This window comes from Delphinapterus leucas, chromosome 2 (assembly GCF_059928025.1).
Source record: "Delphinapterus leucas isolate spDelLeu-1000000601 "Yukka" chromosome 2, BTC_Dleu_Yukka2, whole genome shotgun sequence".
Lineage (NCBI taxonomy): Eukaryota > Metazoa > Chordata > Mammalia > Artiodactyla > Monodontidae > Delphinapterus > Delphinapterus leucas.
In genome coordinates, this window is record NC_143130.1 from 136,610,681 (window position 1) to 136,617,891 (window position 7,211).

Below are 7,211 nucleotides of genomic sequence, written 5' to 3' on the forward strand. Positions count from 1 at the left end.
CTTCTATTACCTCTGCAATTTCCCACCTTCATTATTTTTTATCTTTGTTGGTTTACAGAAAACCCTGAAAGTGGATGTGGACAAGGGGAAGGAGGCAGACTAATTCTGGGTCCCTCAAAAACACTGTGCCTTAGATCTGACTTCATGTTTGTTTCCCGGGGTCTCTCTCTCTTGGAGAAGGCCAGAGGAAGCTTTCTCTAGTACTTCTGGCTAAATACTCCTGAGTGAATGCCCTCCCCCCCTTCCCCATGTACTTTGGTCTGGGTCCTTGCCACCCCTCCACTCCCCCCATATCCCCTTCAAGAGAATGGAATCTGCCCCTGTTCACAGGTCGGGTCACACTGGAAATTATGATGGGACCCTGTACTGCCTAAATCCTGCTGACAGACTGGGGGCTACACCTCACCTGAAGGGGAGGTCCTTAGTAGTAGACTGGCCAGTGAGCGAAGTCAACCGGATTCCCTCTCTGGGAAAAATGTGAGTTAGGAGTCACAGGGGAAAAGAGAACACTCAGGCTAAAAGATCCTGTCAGCTAAGAGGCTGAGATGAGCATTAAGGTAACAGTCCTTTTTCAAGGTGAGGAAGTTGAAAGATGAAAGATGCTCATTGAGGGTTAAGATTTGCGTTCGTGACAGAACCTGGGAAGGTCTGGTTGGGCCACTTCCTGTCCGGATCATCTGCTGTGCTGGCCGTGTCAGGGTGAACAAAACAAGTTAGGCCCCTGCCAGGGCGATGTGTGCTAAGAGGCACAGCTGTTAGAAGGGGCGTCAACAGGATTTGTTTTTTGACTTGCTCTTTGCTTGAAAGTCTCTTAGTACAAGTGGGAATTTGGATTTCAGGAGGACAAGTGCAAGTGTAAAATCCATTCTTTAAAGCCTAGCTTGGAGCAGGCCCTGCCTGTGAAAAAACTGGGATGCTTAAGAAATTGGCTTTCTGGTTCCACAAGGCCCTTCTTTCTCTGTTCTTCCATCTGTTTCCCCAGCTCCACAGCCACCTTTCCCCTTTACAAAACTTCCCTATATTGTAAGGTAAAAAGTGACTTAACATATTACCAGGTGAAGGGAACTAAACTGAAAAGGCTACACACTGGATGATGCAACACTGTGACAATCTGGAAAAGGCAAAACTATGGAGATAGTGAAAAGATCAGTGGTTGCCAAGGACGGGCGAATAGGTGAAGCACAGAGGATTTTTAGGGTAGTGAAAATACTCTGTATGATACTATAATGATGGATACATGTTATACATATGGTCAAACCCATAGAATGTACAACACCAAGAGTGAACCCGAGTGTAAACTATGGACTTTGGATGGTGTTGTGTCAATGTAGGTTCATCAGTTGTAACAAATGTACCACTCTGGTGGGGGATGTTGATATGGGGGGCTATGTACGTGTGGGCAGGGGTATATGGGAGATCTCTGTACATTCCTCTTAATTTTTCTGTGAACCTAAAACTGCTCTAAAAAATAATGTCTTAAAAAAAAAGCAGAGCCAAAACCAACGAACCAACCAACCAACCAACCAAAATGTCTGTTAAGACAGAGTGTTACTTATACTACTAGTTAATTTTACCTTTGAAGACAAATAGCTTTAAACCAAAGAAAGAATTGTAATTTTTTAGCACAGAGAACTGAGCGTCACACTAAAAATAGCATTTATTCAGCATCTCTGTAAACTCAGCAACTGTGGTTGACATCGTTGCTTCCTAACCCATCAGTCAATCTGTACCAACCCCTCCTTCTTGCTGGAAGAGCCCTGATGTCTGTTTGGCTCCTCCTCACATATTCCAGGGAGGTGACTCGTACCCCTGTACCGGGAGGAACATGTTGCTTGGATCTAAGCCAATCATGCTGCCTGGATTCCTGTTGTCAGGGATTGGTTTAGAGATGGAATGCAATGCAGACCTGGCTAGTGAGACATAAGGGGGCTTCTGGAAAAGGTTTTCTCCCTTGATATAGAGTATCTTGGGGGACAATCTCTTGCTCTCCTGCTGATTGTTGTTGCATGAGGTGGTGCTGCTCGGAGCATCTTTTGCCATTTTTGCATCCATCAGGGGAGACAGATTGCAGATGGCATAGCAGAACATGGAGAGCATGAGTCCTCAATGACATAAAAAACTGCTTAACCAGCCTTGGAGCAGCCTCAATTCTGAGCTTCTTATTATAATTCCCTTTTCTTTTTTATACTTTTACTGAAGTATTCTGTTATTTAGAGCTGAAAGCATCCCAATGAATGCCATGCTAAATTCTTTGTATAGATCATCTCACTTGATCCTCACAACTTTATAATGGTGACTTAGAGATCGTAAATAGCTTTCTACAAATCACACAAGCAGCAGGTGGGGCCTCACACCAAGATACCTGCCTTCAAAAAGCCTGGTTCTCAACCACTATGGTCAAAAAACTGTCTCTTGCCTCTACCTCCCTCTGGGACCTTAAGTAAATCTCTTAACCTTGCAAGCCTCAGTTTTCTCATCTGTGAAGAAAGAAACTGGATGGCCTCAAATGTCCTTCCCAACTCCAAAATTCAAGGAGTAAAATATTACCTTGTTGGACACAGGAGGCCCTCTCTGCTGGCCTCAGAACAAATTCTGCACTGTTCCTAATCCTTCACTTGCTCCAAGGTAAAAATCTCAGGTGGAAGCATTTAGGTCATTTGGACTTAAGTTGGATGCCCTTGTTGCCAGGGGCTGGGAGTCCAAGTCCAGGTGGGGTTCCCCCAGAAGCAACCGCGAACAAGGATTTGAGTGCAAGTGGTTAATTTGGGAGGTGATCCAAGGAAACACTGGAAGGGAGTGGGAGAGTCAGATAGGGAGAGAATGAAGTAATAAACGGTGTTCTATCAAGCAATTTACCCCTGTGGGCAACTAGAGCGTAACCCTGCTGGGAGAAAGTGTAGACCATGCACCTCAGAGCTATGTCACTGATGGGCAAGGAGGTAGGATGTTTGTCCATCAACCGTAGACAGTCATTAGCTGAGGACTGCTGGGTAGGAGGTGCAGTGTACCTTTCCTGCTCCTCTTGCATCCTGCATTTGCAAAGTGGGCTTTGGGGGCCAGAGGAAGCCCTCAGGCAACAAGCCACGGGTGCTGGCAATTGGAAGTCTGACGATGCATAAGCACCTAGCATTTGCTGCCTCTCACCCACATTTACACAAACAGGAAGGAAGTTCAGAAGCTGGGCAGCCACCATGATCAACATCCATGCTGGGGTCCTTGTGAAATCCTGTCAGGTAGGCAGCCACACTGTGTTGGGGGTCCCTACAACCCACATAGACCTGGGTCCTCTAGGCACCCCCAGAAACTGAGGCTGGGCGCACTAGCTAGAAATACAGCCACTTCAGGCTGTGGTGTCTCATGGCTTCCTATGTGTCATCTCGTCTCTTATGGAACCACGAGCTCCTCAAGGGTAGATACCATCTTTGATGATATTTACTTCCCTCTTACCAATTGCATTCTTTACAATGATAGGCACATAGCAGCCACTAATATGTTTAAAAGTTGAATTCAATGTTTTTGTAAATACCATTATTAGTAGTCTATATAGGTTGATGGAAAATTAGTCATAACTATTTGTAAGGATCCTGTAAGTCACATAGAACATACCTTTTCTATACCAAAACCCCTTCTACAAGGTCCCTGTTGTGACTGTTAGTTACAGCTACCTTCCAGTGACTTCCATGGGCCAGTGTGCTGGTGTGGGGAAGAGTGGGCCTCTGCAGTCAGCTGCCTGCCTTTGAATCTCCTCTAAGCCTTTTACTCTGTACGTGGCCTTGGGGAAGTTAGGTAATGTTCTGAAACCTTAGTTTACTTATCTACAAAATGGGGGTAAATGATAGTATCTCCTTATATAGGGTTGTAAAGATGAAATATAAAAAATGGATACAAACATAAATATAAATTCATACATACATACTATATATACATATATGTTTTATATATCTCTATAGATAGTGCTGTTTAGCACAGAATCATAAAAGAGCAAACACCCCATCTGGGGTGGCTATTATTGTTATTCCAGAGACAGGTTATTCCGTCTTCCTGATGATGGACTTCTTCATTTGGGCACAGCTGTTATTGTCAGCAAGTGCTTCAATATATCAAGCCTGGATCTTTTGTCCTCTAACTTCCATGCAAAGGTTCAGTATTGAAACTAAATTGTTAATTCCACTCTCCCAAAGGAATAATTTTAAACATGTGTTGTCTTCCGAAACTAGAGAAGATAATTCTTTTTCATTTGCATGATTTGCCTTCAGATAAATGAGTTATAAAGCAGTGTTTCCCAAGTGTCTTCTGAAAAATCTGCTCTCTGAGGAAAAAGTCTCTTTCAAGTCACCATGCCCATTCCTACATTAAAGGCTCTGAGAAGTCCTGCAGTAAATCATTCCCCAAACTAATTTGAGCATGGAATCCTTTTGTTGTGTGACATTTACTAAAATCTCTGCAATTTCCTACATTAAAGGCTCTGAGAAGTCCTGCAGTAAATCATGCCCCAAACTAATTTGAGCATGGAATCCTTCTGCTATGTGACATTTATTAAAATCTCTGCAATTTCCTGGCACGGATTTTGATTTCTTTGCCCTCTTTTCAGCAAGGATTTTGGTGCCGACCACCAATACTATAGATACTGAAAATAAGTGCCTTATTTTCACAAAAAAAATTTAATTTTTTTTCACTTAAGAACTTCTTTTCCCCCCTCTTCCTTTTGCTCTTTTCGAAAGGACATTTTTCACTGTCTGCAAAACTGGAAAGGCAGAGAGGCAAAAGAGCCTGCTCTCTGCTCTCCCCCTTCCTCTCATCCACTTCCTGTCACCAGTAAAACTACTCCTGTTTCTTGAATACCAGCTGCTCGACCCCAGCAGCAGACTGAGAAAGAGTTCCATGTGGAGAAACTTTGCTGGCCTTTTTGTTTGTTTGTTTGTGTTTTATTTATTTATTTAACGTCTTTATTGGAGTATAATTGCTTTACAATGGTGTGTTAGTTTCTCCTTTATAACAAAGTGTATCAATTATACATATATATATGTTCCCATATCTCTTCCCTCTTGCGTCTCCCTCCCTCCCACCCTCCCTATCCCACCCCTCTAGGTGGTCACAAACCACGTAGCTGATCTCCTTGTGCTATGCGGTTGCTTCCCACTAGCTATCTATTTTACGTTTGGTAGTATATAGTAGTCCATGCCACTTTCTCACTTTGTCACAGCTTACCCTTCCCCCTCCCCATATCCTCAAGTCCATTCTCTAGTAGGTCTGTGTCTTTATTCCCGTCTTGCCCCTAGGTTCTTCATGACCTTTTTTTTTTTTCCTTAGATTCCATATATATGTGTTAGCATACGGTATTTGTTTTTCTCTTCCTGACTTACTTCACTCTGTATGACAGACTCTAGGTCCATCCACCTCACTACAAATAACTCAATTTTTTTTCTTTTTATGGCTGAGTAATATTCCATTGTATATATGTGCCACACCTTCTTTATCCATTCATCTGTTGATGGACACTTAGGTTGCTTCCATGTCTTGGCTATTGTAAATAGAGCTGCAGTGAACATTTTGGTACATGACTCTTTTTGAATTTTGGTTTTCTCAGGGTATATGCCCAGTAGTGGGATTGCTGGGTCGTAAACATAGGCAGAACACTCTATGACATAAATCACAGCAAGATCCATTTTGACCCACCTCCTAGGGAAATGGAAATAAAAACAAAAATAAACAAATGGGACCTAATGAAACTTAAAAGCTTTTGCACAGCAAAGGAAACCATAAACAAGATGAAAAGACAACCCTCAGAATGGGAGAAAATTTTTGCAAATGAAAATTTACAAGCAGCTCATGCAGCTCAATATCAAAAAAACAAACAGCCCAATCCAAAAATGGGCAGAAGACCTAAATAGACCTTCCTCCAAAGAAGATATACAGATTGCCAGCAAACACATGAAAGAATGCTCAACATCATTAATCATTAGAGAAATGCAAATCAAAACTACGATGAGATATCATCTCACACCGGTCAGAATGGCCATCATCAAAAAATCTAGAAACAATGAATGCTGGAGAGGGTGTGGAGAAAAGGGAACACTTTTGCACTGTTGGTGGGAATGTAAATTGATACTGCCTCTATGGAGAACAGAATGGAGGTTCCATATGTATAACTGATTCACTTTGTTATAAAGCAGAAACTAACACACCTTTGTAAAGCAATTATACTCCAATAAAGATGTTAAAAAAAAAAAAAACTAAAAATAGAACTACCATATGACCCAGCAATCCCACTACTGGACGTATATCCTGGCCTTTTTTTTCCCACTGTCCTTGGCGAGGGGGTTTCTCATTGTAGTGAGCGTGAAAAATTAAAACCTGAAAAGGAGGGCATGTTTTCACCAGAACCTTCTCCTCTTCAACCTCTTCCCAATGTTGCTAAAAAATAGCTCTAAAGAAGAATATCTGCTCCGTAACTGGGCTCCTTACTCAAAGCAGGAGGTTGAGAGAAAGGTCAGCCCCATGATTTGAATGACAATGGCTCTTCCTTATTGTTGCTACCTTGATAAAGGCAGGCCTCACTCCTTTTTCAGGCAAACCGTGTAATTAGGTGTGAGGGGCTGTGCCTTAGAGAAGCTCAGAGCCATAGGATCTCAGCACTGGCTCACCAAGCCCAGACTTTCCATTATACAAATGAAGCAGTTATGGCCCAGAGAGGTTAACTGCTTTAACCCAAGTCACAAAGCAGAGGTGGCTTCTTCCTACTGCTCTAATGATACCTTTTTTTTTTTTTCTTTTTTTTTTTTGCGGTACGCAGGCCTCTCACTGTTGTGGCCCCTCCCGTTGCGGAGCACAGGCTCCGGACGCGCAGGCTCAGCGGCCATGGCTCACGGGCCCAGCCGCTCTGCGGCATGTGGGATCTTCCCAGACCGGGGCACGAACCCGTGTCCCCTGCGTCGTCAGGCGGACTCTCCACCACTGCGCCACCAGGGAAGCCCTTAATGATACCTTTTTTTGCTTTCCTTTTTGCTCTTTTCTGTGTGTGGGTTGTGGGGAAGAGAGGGGATGTATGGCTTCAAAAATCTGATTTTTACCTTTCCCCACTTGCAGCCAAGAAATACATTGCTGGGCTTACGATCTTTCTCATTCATTCAATAAATATTTATTAAGTGCTTACTGGGTGTCAGGCATTGTGCCAGGACATTCTTCCACTGGGTCTGTTAAACAAACATGAT